The sequence below is a fragment of the Neoarius graeffei genome, chromosome 9 (genome assembly GCF_027579695.1).
Source record: "Neoarius graeffei isolate fNeoGra1 chromosome 9, fNeoGra1.pri, whole genome shotgun sequence".
In the NCBI taxonomy this organism is placed as follows: Eukaryota; Metazoa; Chordata; class Actinopteri; order Siluriformes; family Ariidae; genus Neoarius; species Neoarius graeffei.
This window is the reverse complement of record NC_083577.1, coordinates 74503097-74518095: the sequence shown is the minus strand read 5'-3', so window position 1 is coordinate 74518095 and position 14999 is coordinate 74503097. Positions and strand designations below refer to the sequence as shown.

At 42.2% G+C, this 14999-nt stretch overlaps 1 protein-coding gene across 8 annotated transcripts in view; it reads right to left on the bottom strand.

The window, feature by feature from the left end:
* adarb1b (adenosine deaminase RNA specific B1b) overlaps nt 1-14999 on the bottom strand; it is a 520712-nt gene that overhangs the window by 134459 nt on the left and 371254 nt on the right. The window contains exon 1 of one of the 8 annotated variants that reach the window (XM_060930276.1): nt 4731-4807. The exons of the other annotated variants lie outside the window; for them this stretch is intronic. The gene's annotated coding sequence lies outside the window, so the exon portion shown is untranslated. Of the gene's footprint in view, nt 1-4730; nt 4808-14999 lie in introns of those variants that run through there. 8 annotated transcript variants of the gene reach the window in all.

The following is a 14999-nucleotide window of genomic DNA, read 5'->3' as shown; positions in this document are numbered from 1 at the left end:
TACGACGACTTCTTTGAACTATAGAGTTTTAGCTGCCAACGGCGGATGGCACGGTGGCATTCTTCCAGTGTTCACAGATAATGTTCTCTGGAAATATTCCTGAGCCCATTTTGTGATTTCCAATACAGAAGCATGCCTGTATGTGATGCAGTGCCGTCTAAGGGCCCGAAAATCACGGGCACCCAGTATGGTTTTCCGGCCTTGACCCTTACGCACAGAGATTCTTCCAGATTCTCTGAATCTTTTGATGATATTATGCACTGTAGATGATGATAATGTTCAAACTCTTTGCAATTTTACACTGTTGAACTCCTTTCTGATATTGCTCCACTATTTGTCAGCACAGAATTAGGGGGATTGGTGATCCTCTTCCCATCTTTACTTCTGAGGCCCTGTCCACACGGCAACGGATTCAGGTGACTCCGATACAATTGCTTATCGTTTAGGCCTGGCGTCCACACGGCACCGGCGTTTTGGGTGCCCAAAACGCAATCTTTTTGAGAACGGGTTCCAGAGTGGAAAGATCTGGCAACGTTGCCGTTGTGAAGTCGTCTGGATGAGTAAAACGGATTTGTTTACGATGACGACACAACCACATGACTGTGAGTGCTTCACGCCGGGTAGAAGTGTAACGAATATCACCAGGAAAAAGCCTTACAGAGCACTAGTGAGAGTGAAACACGAGCTTAGATATTATTATTATTATTATTATTATTATTATGTTCAGTGTTAGTTCACAGTAGTAATGCAAGAAGCAGAATAGTGACAGTAATAGTGAAGCAAAAACATGCAATTGTACAAACACTGCAGCTCTACAGCAAAATATTCATTTATACAATGGTCTGATTCTTAACACCAGTAGTGCCAATGAGCTTCTCATTGCGATGCGAGTTGTCAACAAATCCTATAACTTGGTTCATGAAACGCACTTACAAAATATTTTCACTGTGAATATTTATTGTGTAATGGTGCAAAGTGAGAGAGAGAGAGAGAGTCAATCCCGCCAGCAAAAATAGAGAAAAAAAAGAGCGATCTCACCTCTTCAGATGTGGGTTTAAGTCCTACAATACATTCCTCAAAAAGGGCGTAGAGGAGCAAATTAATCATTATTTAATTAGCATTCAATTTATTCCGGACCATTAAAGACACCGCCTTCCGCGTAGAATCATAGGTCATCCTCGCCGCCATTTTGGAGAGGTCAAAGCGGAGAATAAAGATTAGCTGCGTTTAACTGTACCAACAGGTTTGCCATCCAAACGAGATCACATGGGATTACCTTTCACAGGTGAGACTGGAAAAATACTTTTCATTGTATTTGGTCATTATAATGTAATTTTACAAACAGATTTTCCTGACTTTGTGGCTAATATGCATCCTTACTTCTTCTATTGTTCTGGTGTCTCCGAAGGGACCGTCTTACAGCGCCCCTAGAGGTGTGGCATGTGTATTGCATCGTTTTCAGCAAGCGTTGCGTTGCCATATGGACCTGATATTTTACTGATTGTTGCTCATTTGGACGCGATATATTTTTAAATAACATCTCGTTGCCGTTGTCGTGTGGATGTAGCCTGAGAGCTGCTGCCACTCCAAGATGCTCTTTTTATACCCAGTCATGTTAATGACCTATTGCCAATTGACCTAAGGAGTTGCAATTTGGTCCTCCAGCTGTTCCTTTTTTGTACCTTTAACTTTTCCAGCCTCTTATTGCCCCGTCCCAACTTTTTTGAGATGTGTTGCTGTCATGAAATTTCAAATGAGCCAATATTTGGCATGAAATTTCAAAATGTCTCACTTTCGACATTTGATATGTTGTCTATGTTCTATTGTGAATACAATATCAGTTTTTGAGATTTGTAAATTATTGCATTCCGTTTTTATTTACAATTTGTACTTTGTCCCAACTTTTTTGGAATCGGGGTTGTATAATGAAATATCATTACACATTAATACATGCGTCGATTTTGTTATCGCAGGTAGACACAAGTAGTTGAAAACTAGTTGCAACCTGCCATCTGACCTGGGTATTAGGTTAACTGGCTACTCTAAATTGCCCATAGGTGTGAATGGTTGTTTCCCAAGCCCAGAAATGGGAAGGGCATCTGGCGTAAAACTATGCTCCAATTAATATGACATGTAGATCAAAAAGGTCCACATGGCAGGAACCCCACACACATAAGTGGGACAAGCTGGAAGAAGTGTGAGTGAGTGAGTGAGTGAGTGATGGATTGAATGTGCTACAGTATTTCTCAAGCGCTCTATTTGACGTTTGCCAAACTACCTGGCAATTGTTTTGCCAGAGTTAAAACAAATAAAGCAGAAAGGATGTCCAGTACTGGGATGGGTTTCAGGGGGAGTTAACATTATAACAGAGAATCCAAAACAGAACGTTAAGGACGTAGTCGCTCATCTGGCCTGGCATCAAAACGACCATGACGACCAAAACATCAGACAGAACTGAAATGTGACAGTGTGAGACAGGACCAACCTCCACGACTAACTGTTTGCAACAGGAAAATCAACAAAGGACTGCATTTTGTTCCTCAACAGAAGATCGACCCAAAGCATCCACCAGAACTGAATTTGCATGATAAATGAGAGAGGAGATACAATTCTCGTCAGAAGAAAATGTGTTAAGTTGACCTAATTACTCATTTGTTAGCCAAAAAAACCCCCCAAAAACTGACAATACAATGACCAAGTGTTGTGCAAAATGTCTAGTTCTTTCAAATAAAACACATCAGAACTGAAATCCATTGAGAACTGAGCAAGGGAGGAGACACGATTTAAGTGAAAATAAACAAAGTAGTAAACAAATTGTTTACAACAAGAAAATTAACAAACAAACGGCCACGTTTTGTTCCCTGAGGGAAGATCGACCTAAAACATCGAGCTGAAATGAAATTGAGTGAGAACTGTGAGAGGAGATACAATTCAAATAATGAGAAGCCCCAAAGCTTGTTAAGGGGACCTAATTAGCAGTTTGTTAGCAAAAAATTGACAATACAATGACCAAGTGTTGTGCAGAAGGTTGAGTTCTTTCAAACGAAACAATCAGAACTGAAATCCACTGAGAACTGAGGGAGGAGATAATGATTTAACTGAAAATAAACAAACACGCAAACTACCAAGTTTTGTTCCTCATGGGAAGATCTACCCAAGACATCGATCAGAACTGAAATCAGATGAGAAATGAGAGAGAGGAGATAAGAAGAACAACAACAACTTTATTCACCACATGCTTGTGAAATGCCGAAAGAATCTGCACACATTAAGCGAATGATAAAGGTAGAAAAGGACAAATTATAAGTTATAAACATACCTGAGAAATCCGCCATTTCGCACATGAATTTCTTTCGGCGGCGACCAACTTGAGTCCAAAAGACTTTCTTTTACGGCTTTGCTTTAACTTACGACAGAAGTTAGCTTGCCCACCACGGGCTTGTTGCTATGGGGAAAATTGACACATGACCAATTCCTGCAAATGGCCTATTGTAATACAATACCTGGAACATTCGTTAATTTGGTCTAATTACCGGCTTGTTAGCAAACAATTTGACAAAACAGCAACCAAGTTTTGTGTAGAGTAACAAGATCTTTCAAACAAAATAATCGGAACGGAAACCCATACAGAACTGACGGAGGAGATACGATTTAACTGAATTGTGGACGACGGACGCCACGCCATGGCAACAGCTCATCGGCCTTATGGCCAGATGAGCTAAAGATACTCCGAAGACACAAATGAGACTGTAGGTAGTTATATTTTTTGAAACTTAAAGAACGTGCGTGAATTACTAACTGCTCTAACGGTTAATATGCCAACCTCCTGCATTCTGATCACCTTTCGAGTGGATTTGAAGGTGATGAGCTCAACACTTTTAAAGTACGAAGGTTTAGAAATGACACAGCTATGAGCTTTGGGAACACAACAGCAGTACATCGTTCAGAAGGGTGCTCTTGCGTGTTTGTGCAGTCAGAGGAAAGGATTTAAGCCGAATGGAGAGCTTGCAGCAGAATTTAGAGCAGAAATGCTGAGTCCACAGTGCTGTTCTTCTGCTATCAGAAGCAGAGCTTAGCTGGAGGTTGCAGAGGTGCAAAAGTCTTGTTGTGCTGAGAAGGAGGGTTTAATATCTGATGGCCAGCTGTTCATCAGCACTCTGCAGGAGTGATGGTCTGACCAGCGGAAAGTTATAGTGGACCGGACATTAATTTTTTTACTTGACAGGTTTATGCGAGATTGCTTTTAGAGGAGGCTGTCTGAGAGACAAGGTGGATATCCTGGAGAACAGAAATGACGGAAAAGATCATTTGTGTATATGTATCTACATAGAAATCCAAATGTATGCACTGAAATGAAGAATGACGCTGCAAAACCATACACAAGAAAATATATTAACACGCAGTAGTAGGAGTAGTAATGGCTCTCTGTCTCACACGAGCTCTTATATTTTCCTCCAGGTGCAGTCATAAATCACCAGCATGCACGAATAATACAAGAGTCTGCTCATGGCAATAAATGACCTCGGTCTCAGAGTCCATCATTGCAAGGACGAGTGGCCAAAAAACTGACGTGTGATAGCTCGGCTGCTTTCCCCTCTGCCTTCTACACAGCCTTCTGACGTCCCTTTATTTCTCCGTCACCCCCGGCACCATTTAGGCTGAAAAATATAGCTGTTCAATGCAGCGACTCCCCCCGTGCTGAGGTAAGGATTTATGCTCCATTGACTTACCAGCTTCTCGACAACAAAACTCGCAAGGAGACTCGGTTCCACTTTTATGGCTGAGCAGCACAGCTGTATTCGACGTGGGAATCGTTTTCAGCCTCGTGTAAGCGTTTGATCGACACTCAAAGACATTACACACATGGCCACAAGTGTCTTCAACAAACTTCACACATCCTGCCGCTTTTATAAACATATGCAAACGAGTTATAAACTTCAATTACTTGAAAAACAGGCTGTATGAAAGATAGTCTTGTTAAATCTGATGCAAGAGACAGAAAGGTATCTTGACGTGGTCTTTAGAGATTCTTTTTCTCAAGATAGAAATCTCAGAAATCTCAGCATGACGGCTCCAACAGCCCAGAACAGTGTTCTGTGCTTTGTTTGAAGCCTCCCTCAGAAGACCTCAAAGCAGAAAAGAGAGCTTTTGTTGTTACAATCCCAATTCCAAAAAAGTTGAGGTGCTGTGTGAAACGTGAATAAAAACAATGCCATGATTTACAAATCACGGAAACCCTATATTTCACTGAAAAGAGTACAAAGCCAACATATAAAGTTTTGAAACTGAGAAATTTTATTGTGTTTTGAAAAATATATGCTCATTTTGAATTTGATGCCATCAACACGTTTCAAAAAAGTCGGGACAGGGGCATGTTTACCACCGTGTTAACAACACTCTGTAAACGTCTGGGAACTGAGGAGACCAATTGCTGTAGTTTTGAAAGAGAAATGTTGTCCCATTCTTACCTGATATACAATTTCAGTTGCTCAACGGTTCGGGGTCTCCTTTGTCATATTTTGCGTTTCATAATGCACCAAATGTTTTAAATGGGAGACAGGGCTGGACTGCAGGAAGGCCAGTTTAGCACCTGGACTCTTTTACTACGGAGCCATGCAGTTTTAATATGTGCAGAAAGCAGTTTGGCATTGTCTTGCTGAAAGAAGGAAGGCCTTCCCTGAAAAAGACTTTGTCTGGATGGCAGCGTATTTTTTTTTTTTAAGATTTTTTTTTGGCTTTTTCCACCTTTATTGGATAGGACAGTGTAGAGACAGGAAATGAGCGGGAGAGAGACAGGGAGGGATCGGGAGATGACCTTGGATCGGAATCAAACCCGGGTCCCCGGAGTTATGGTATGGCGCCTTATCCACGACGCCCCCGGATAGCAGTGTATTGCTCTAGAACCTGGATATATCATTCAGCATTAATGATGCCTTCCCAAATGTACAAGCTACCCATGTCATGTGCACTAATGCACCCTCATACCATCATAGATGCTGGCTTTTGAACTGTGCACTAATAACAAGCCAGATGGTCCCTCTCCTCTTTAGCCTGGAGGACGTGATGTCCATGATTTCTAAAAAGAATTTTTACTTTTGATTCGCCAGACCTCAGGACAGTTTTCCACTTCGCCTCAGTCCATCGTAAAAGAGCTCGGGCCCAGAGAAGGTGGCGGTGTTTATGGATATTGTTCATATCTGGTTTTAACTTGCATTTGTGGATGCAGTAATGAACCGTTTTCACAGGCGATGGTTTTCTGAAGCATTTCTGAGCCCATACAGTGATTTCCACTACAGAATCATGTCTGTTTTTAACGCAGTGTCGCCTGGGGGCCTGAAGATCACAGGCACCCAATGTTGTTTTTTGGCTTTGTTCCTTGTGTACAGAGATTTCTCCAGATTCTTTGCAATTGTACAGTGAGGAATGTTATTCTTAAATTGTTGGCCATGCAGCCTTTCACAGAGCAGTGAACCCCTCCCCATCTTTACTTCTGAGAGACTCTCTGGGATGCCCTTTATTGATACTCAATCATACTAGTGACCTGTTGCCAAATAACGTCAATTATTATTATTATTATTATTATTATTATTAATAAAAAAATATATCATTACATAACTTCACCAATAAATTATACTGAATTCATGATAAATCATTACTTGGTCCTTGAACATTTCACTGAAGTGCCATCGTTTAATATGATTAAAGGATTGAAGGAGCATCTTCAGCATTTTAGAGCTAGAAATTGTGATCATGTGACAAACACTTTGAAAAGGTCGATATTTTTGAATGTTCAGGAAAGTCTCATTTTATAAGAAGAAGAAGCAGCCAAGAAGCCTTTATTTGTCGCATGTACACACAAGCACAGACTTAAGCACACTGTGAAATTCCTCCTCTGCATTTAACCCATCTGAAGCAGTGAACACACACATGCACACACAAGTGAGCAACGAGCCCGGGCAGCAGTTGGGGGTTCGGTGCCTTGCTCGAGGGCACTTCAGCCCAACCTCAGGCCATGGCTGCCCCATGTTAACCTAACCGCATGTCTTTGGACTGTGGGGGAAACCGGAGCACCCGGAGGAAACCCACATAGACACGGTGAGAACTTGCAAACTCCACACAGAAAGGCCCCCGTCGGCCACTGGACTCGAACCCAGAACCTTCTTGCTGTGAGGCGACAGTGCTAACCACTACACCACCGTACCACCCTTTTAAGACTTTTCAGGAAAGTGTTATTTTATGTTGTTGGTTTTTTTTCTAATTTAGGAATCCAAACTGTCAGAACCAAAGAAACCACTCAAGGGCAATGGAAGTATATTATGGGCTGTATTGTGTGTGTGTGAGTGATATTCCTATCATAAAGAGTGCGTGGAGATTTTTTTGGGAAAAAAATCCACAAATTACAATGCAAACACAAAAGTCAATTATACAATAAAAGCCGCTGATATTCGCTCGGAAAAAAATTGAACACACTCTGGATATTAAATCACTGATTTTTTTAATGATAATTTTAATAATACATAGTATTTTTACATGATAGTTTTAAATAATAAATGACTTACCTACCGGAAATTACAGTAGTCATTTTAACAAGCATTACACATTGATTTTCAGTGATATGACATTTAATTGAAAATCACTTTTAGCCAGAAACAGTATCCTGAAATTTTTCTAAAGAACTCCACATGAAAACGATTCTATTAAAACTTGCGCCTGTGCATGGACTCATCCTTCAACATCAGTTATAAAACATTTGAAGTGTATTTATTAACTCGCACAGATATTCCATTAACAACTTCATTACACACGACTTGGAGAAGAGCAAGAATCCGGTCAGAGCCGTAGCTGTGTGTAACAGTGCGAGACTGGAGGTTTAGCAGGGACGCCTGAGACATTCCTCGCCCCCCCCACCAAACACCGGACGAGCCTTCACCGGACATCAGAAGAAATGAGTACTGATACAAAACCCATTTACAATTAGGCTCCCCATCAGACTCCAATTACAGCACACCCAGTGCAGGACAAAGTCAGTTCACTTCTCATCCCATTACAGTCCGTACAGGTGCTGTGTAAGAAGGAAATAAATGTATTAAGGGAAGATGGAATCATTAGGGCATGCCTTTACCCTCTGTCGAGACTTTTTATGAGGTTTCAGTCCATCCCAGAGCTTTCATCAAGATTCTGAAGATGAAAATGAAGCAGTCGCGTTTGGTGATTGAGCGTCAAGTTTAAATGAATGTGAGGCAAACAAACCTGATGAAGCAGAGTTGCATAAAAACATTAAACCAACACTTGTGCTGGATTTCGTGTGCTTAAGTCCCAATCAGGACTAACTTCATGTGCATCTCAACCTCAGATCCTCCACCCAAGGACCACAGAATATCTGAGCCATTTTGCTGAAGGTTGAAGACTGGGGCTGCACCCAAAAACTCAAAGCAGTTCCAGGGCTGGTTCGGGGCCAGTGCTTAGTTTGGAACCGGGTTTTCTGTTTCCATTGACAAAGAACTGGCTCTGGGGCCAGAAAAACCGGTTCCAGGCTAGCACCAACTCTCTGCTGGGCCAGAGGAAAGAACCGCTTACGTCAGTGGGGGGGCGGAGTTGTTAAGACCAACAACAATAACAAGACCGCGAAAGATCGCCATTTTTAAGCGACGGGAAGCAGCAGCTGTACAAACGCGAAGTCATCCATTATTATTATTATTGTTGTTGTTGCTGCTGCTTCTTCCGTGTTGTTTTTGCTTCGATATTCGCGCCAAGGTTTATGCAAACGTAGCGACGTAACTGACGTATACAGCGACTTAATGACGTATACAACGACGTAACTGACGTATACAGCGACATAATGACGTCTTCCCTTAGCACCGCGACCTATGGAAAAGCAAACTGGTTCTCAGCTGGCGCGCAAGTTGAACGAGTTGTGAACCAGCACCAGCACTGGCCCCAAACCAGCCCTGAAACTGATTTGGTGGAAAAGGGGCAAGTATGTACTAACCACGGGTAACGACCTACTACCCAACCGTAACCGTAGTGTGTTCTACAAGTATCCAAGCAAGTAATAAGGACACAATTTGGATGCACTCCATCTCCATCTTTCCTGTCCTCTGACCCATGTTCACAGATGACGTATACCCATGTATGCCACAAAAAAAAAAACACCATACAGTACTGTACAAAAGTCTGAGGCACCCTATATATTTTTTCATACAAACTTTGTTATATATTTCTATTTTACAATTTCTACATTATCGAGTCAAAACATTACAAAAGCATTTTAAGAGTCCAAACATTTGTTCATTTTCCAGCACAAAATTAAATGTTAGAGAAAAAATATGTTTGTATCTGAGCAGCATATTCCACAAGAGAGCACTTTTCAGATTAAAAAAGAAAGCATAATGAAGGCTGCTGGGTTTTGGTGCAAAATGAAGATGCGAGTGTAACAGTCAAAGTGTCCAGAAGAACTGTGGCTGGTTCTGTAAGATACTCAGTAAAACCTACAGCTCATTTCCTTATCAAACTGCACTCATTGGACCTGAGACGACTATTTTTTTTTTTTTAAAAGCAAAGGGTTGTCTCACACTAAATAATGACTTGGTTTCATTGACGATGGCTTACTGATTACTGTTTATGGTATTATTTTAAATGTTGAAACATTTAATTTCATTATCTTTAAGCCATTTTGGTCTACAGGATTACTTTACATGTGCCTAAGACTTTTGCACAGTACTGTAAATACATATCTTCATTCTATCCACATTCACTGGATACGAGCAGTCGCGCGCTCTGATTGGCTACTCTACTACTAGGATATCAGCTCATATTCCGTGAGTAGAGAAAAACAAAATGCTGGAGCGTGTTGCTGAACCAACCGAGGACGAAATAAAAACTCTACTTGAAAACAAAACCCCAAAAATTATCAAGTATTTAAAAGAAACATGAATAGCTAAAAGTCCCCCAGTTTCTCCTGTTCCACACTCCAGCCCAGTTGGTGTCAGTAATGCACCTTTAAGTTGGTTTGCCAACCACCAAAAACTCCCAAAGAACCCCCCCCAAAAAAAGCAACAAAATATGGAATAAAAGTATTTGATAGTCAGAACGCAGCTTTTTTATTTTTCAATAATTATTATTGCATTTTTCACAAATTGCTACTGTCATTTCGCTGGTTTGTTTACATCCTAAGCAGGAAATGTTTTGTAGGAAATTTTTTATTTTTTGAATTTGCAAAAAATAAAAATGCTTTGTTTCTCAAAACCCAGTGAATGTGGATAGAATAAAACAGTTATTCCACTCAATCTCGTCGTACACGGCTTAGAGCTGACTCTGTGCTACGCGCCTCGTCAGCTATCAGCTCATGTACGACTCGATTTCATGGAATAACTTTATATTCTATATCTTCAATGGCAGAACTGTTGAAATCATTTCTAATACACTTGTACATCGCTTTAATAACCGGCTCAACTTTGGACATCCGTCTTCTTTTTATTTTCCCCAAGGGACTTCTTGTTGTTTGGTTATTGAGTCTCCAGGTGAATTATGGGATAGCGCAGTGTCACTTCATGTGATATATTTGCATACTACGGATGTAGGAGATCCGCCAGGTACTGTTCGACTACTATTAAATGCCTAGTGAGTATTTGGACACCTTACATACTACTTTTTGCATCCTAATAGTATGGAAGTATGGGTATTTAGATGCAGCCTGGCTCTCCACACTTCCATGTATATACATTGGTTGCAAGTAGGAAATGATGCAACACAATGATAATGCTGGACATCTGGCTTGTGAGACAGCACGACAACACCTTTTGGAAGAGAAACGTTGCAAACTAGCAACCATGATGGAGTGTGTTCTCATGCTGTCTAAATATAGATCTTGACTGGAGATTAAACAATTAAACATTAAAAGAGAAAAGATTATAAGGAAGCCATAACGACACCGACAACACTGACTAGTCTGATTTTACTGCATAGCTGAACCTACATAGTAAGTAAAGATGAGGAAAAAAAACATTTTTATTTTAAAATTTGCGTTCCGGCATGGACGAGATGCTTCACAAACGGAGAAAAAAAATGGCAATTTGTCTCCGAGTCTAGAGCCTTGTGGCCCTGCAGGTCTGAGACAAGGTGCCCACTTGTCAACAGCAGGTGGAGGTCAGAGGGCGCCAGGCATGGAAAAGTAATCATGAGGCAGCAAGCGAGTGAGTGTGAGGAAAAAAGCGAGAACAGACAGAGATGGATGGGGCGGGCGAACATGAGGGAATATGAGATGATGCTGAAGCCCAGTGTCCAACACAAACTGTCAAAGCCACCCCACCAAGTCCTAACACAGACAGATAGATCCAGGGTTCAAAACTGATTCAGTCAGAAATGAGGAGCCGTTCCAAAATAGAGCAGCAAGCCACACTCATCTCTCTTTGAAATATCTCCCAGGCCATGGGGCAGCCGTGTTTCACATCCATGATACTGGGGGGGGGGGGGGGGGGGGGGGGGGGCAAGCAAGAGAGAGGTAATCCAAAGAGACACGAGAGAGAGAGAGAGAGAGAGAGAGAGAGAGAGAGAGAGAGAGACACGAGCCAGAGAGAGAGAGGGACACGGGAGGGACGAGCAAGAGAGAGAGAGAGAGGATACACACACACGAAAGAGACAAGCGAGAGAGACGAGCAAGAGAGAAACAAGAGACGTGTAATCCAGAGACACGAGAGAGAGAGAGAGAGACGAGCCAGAGAGACACACACATACACGAGAGACGAGCCAGAGAGAGAGAGACACACGAGAGAGACAAGCAAGAGACATGTAATCAAAAGCGACATGAGAGAGAGCGAGAGAGAGACACACACATGAAAGAGACGAGCGAGAGAGAGACAAGAGATGTGTGATCCAAAGAGACACGAGAGAAAGAGAGAGAGACGAGCCAGAGAGAGACACACACACACGAGAGACGAGCCAGACAGAGAGACGAGCCAAAGAGAGAGACACACACACGAGAGAGACGAGCAAGAGACATGTAATCAAAAGCGACACGAGAGAGAGAGAGAGAGAGAGAGAGAGAGAGAGAGAGAGAGAGGAGAGATGAGCCAGAGAAAGAGAGTCAAATCAAATCAAATCAAATCAAGTGTATTTGTATAGCGCTTTTAACAATAAACATTGTCGCAAAGCAGCTTTACAGAATTTGAACGACTTAAAACATGAGCTAATTTTATCCCTAATCTATCCCCAATGAGCAAGCCTGTGGCGACGGTGGCAAGGAAAAACTCCCTCAGACGACATGAGGAAGAAACCTCGAGAGGAACCAGACTCAAAAGGGAACCCATCCTCATTTGGGCAACAACAGACAGCCTGACTATAACATTAACAGTTTTAACAGGTATAACCCTCAACTGTCCTCATGGGGCCGTCCTTCACAGGAGCGGTGCGATAAAACTCCGACCAGACACAGGGCACCAGGATGGATCAAGCAGGTCCGAGGGGCAGAAGAGGCCAGCATCTCTAAGAGGCCAGCATCTCACACACACACACACACACACACACACACACACACACACACACACACACACACGCGACATGTAAGGCTCCAACATTCGGCCTGAACACAAAGGCATATTGAGTAGGAAGGTTTCCCAGAAGAAATCTACTCACATACTGAATTCATACTACGTTGATGTGTTTTCACCCTTTTTGGCTTGTAAAGTGAGCTCGAATGCACATTTTTATTTGTATATGAATGTTTTAGTCGTTGTTTTAGGATATAGCAAAAGAGGGTTATCTGCACAGATAAACCCCATTGGGCTTTATATTTGCATGGATCAGCAGAAAGAGTTTTGTGGACGGCAGGTCTGTAGGTGTGTTCACGATGTACAGAGATACCAGGCTGTGCTGCAATGCAGCTCTGCTCCGCTCCTCTGCAGTTGTGCACAGCGGCCGAACCTAGGTAATGATCCTTAATGGAGCACACGTGCAAGTGACGCTGGCTGACCGAGCGCTTAATGAAGAGAGGCTCCCGGAGGACAGAGCTGCCCGTCGCTCTGCCTGATTAAAACTGATGGGCCGGGTGTGTGGGGGTGATGAGCGCAGCCACCCCTCTGCCTCGCCACAAGCGGCGCAAAGCACCCGTCGCTACAAAACTCCTGCCACTCCATTATTCAATTTCTGCACTTTAATAACCAATAACAGATTTGAATTAGTCTGCCAACACCAATTTCACCTTGCAGCAAATTGCAGGTTTTTTACACTGTGAATGCTTTTAGGAGCTCACGCCACAAAAGTGGCTGACAAAACGCTCTGACAAAGTGGCTCTCGATTTCTAGGACTTGATAAATGTGCTGAGGGAATGTGAGCGATGACTGCAATTGGTGCGCCATCGCTGATGGAACGACATTTACTGAAAGTGAAATGACAGGAACGTGTGGGAATTAGCCATTTGCCATGAGCTTTTCGTGTGTTGGGAGGCAAATGACCTCTTCACATCAACAAAGAACAAACCTGAGACTGCTAATTCATTACCGACGTTGACGTCGGTTTCATCTACTTTCAGTAATCTGAAGGTGATGATACACAGGGCAACTTTTTGGGCAGTGTTGCTGGGCAATTACGCTTCAATACTTTCCTACTGAGATTGGGCGACGTCATTTATATTCGAACGATTTTGATGGTTTTGGGCAACTTTTTAAGCTCATCCAATCAGAGTGCTAGCAGCGAATCACATGACCACCTGAGAGCTTTGGAAATTTTCAAGAAAGATGATGGCGTCTCAACGGCAGTTCAGCAAAGAAAAAAAGACACGACTTTTATCTTTTTATGGCAGTAAGTTGTTCTGTGGAACCCCAAAGTGGTGAATTTACCTCATCAAATGCTGAGAAAACCAACAGACCTCTATGTTTATGTGCTCAGGTTATAATTAAGACATTGATTGATTTTTTTTTTTTTCCCGGCTAACCACCGACCGCTCCATAGGATTGAATGGGATTTAGCTAACTAGTGGTGGTTTTTGCTAACATAGCTGAAAGTTATCACTAGCTATGTAGGGATAATGTTAGCTCTCTTGCATCAAGTTAAAAGTGATGGGCAGCTCATGATTTTTTTTTTTTTTATTTTGTGAGATGTAATAGAGATTGTGTAACTTATCATCTGATCTAATTCACATTCAGAGCACGACTACTTGTGGAACCCAAGGACGAAACGGTACAAACTTTGTTCTGGATCTAAAAAAGAAAGAAAGCCTTTCAGGGGCTCTGTCATCCTCTTTTCCTCCTCAGCCACCATCTCCTGGTCCGTGTCCTTTTTTCTTTTTTGCCGAGATGAGAATTAAACAATTATGTTTTTGCCGTTTGCCGTATTAGTTATAGCACATATGATTGGGGCTAGTATTAGGCATATCAGACGTTCATCTGAGTTTCCAAACCTGTCATTGCTTAACTTTTGAATATTTTTCTATCGTCAGTACTATCATTAAAGGGCACATCTTGGGTAAATTCAGGAGCAAGATCAATGTAATTCTCCTATTTTATATTAAACTTTGGTCAAATATCTGTCACATTTTGCATTTTGTGCAATTTTTTTTTTACCTTGCGCAATACCAGAAAAATTCAGTTGAAATCAAGCCATTTGAGGCGAATTGGTCCGCCTCTGAAAAAACCTGGCATTTGGATTTCCCGGCAAACATTGATTTTCATGACGTCGCGTGCGGGACGCCTCCTTCTGAATCCTACATCAGCGCTGGTTTGTTTATGAGAAAACGGCCTGGTGGTTTTCTGCAAATTTCTTCGTTATCGCGTAATTATTAAAATGGCTAACAGATGTATCGTAGGAGGGTGTAGCAACACCAATCTTGATGGGATTAGTACTCATCGTTTCCCAAAAGACCGGACAATGAGAGAAAAATGGGAGCGCTTCGTCTACACAGGCTGTGCATTGAAACCGTGCAAAGCTCGCTCAGCCTGCTGGCGCTTCCGCAGGTGACGTCACGAATCTGGCTCCAGACTCCCTTGGGATTTTTCCAGACGCGTTTT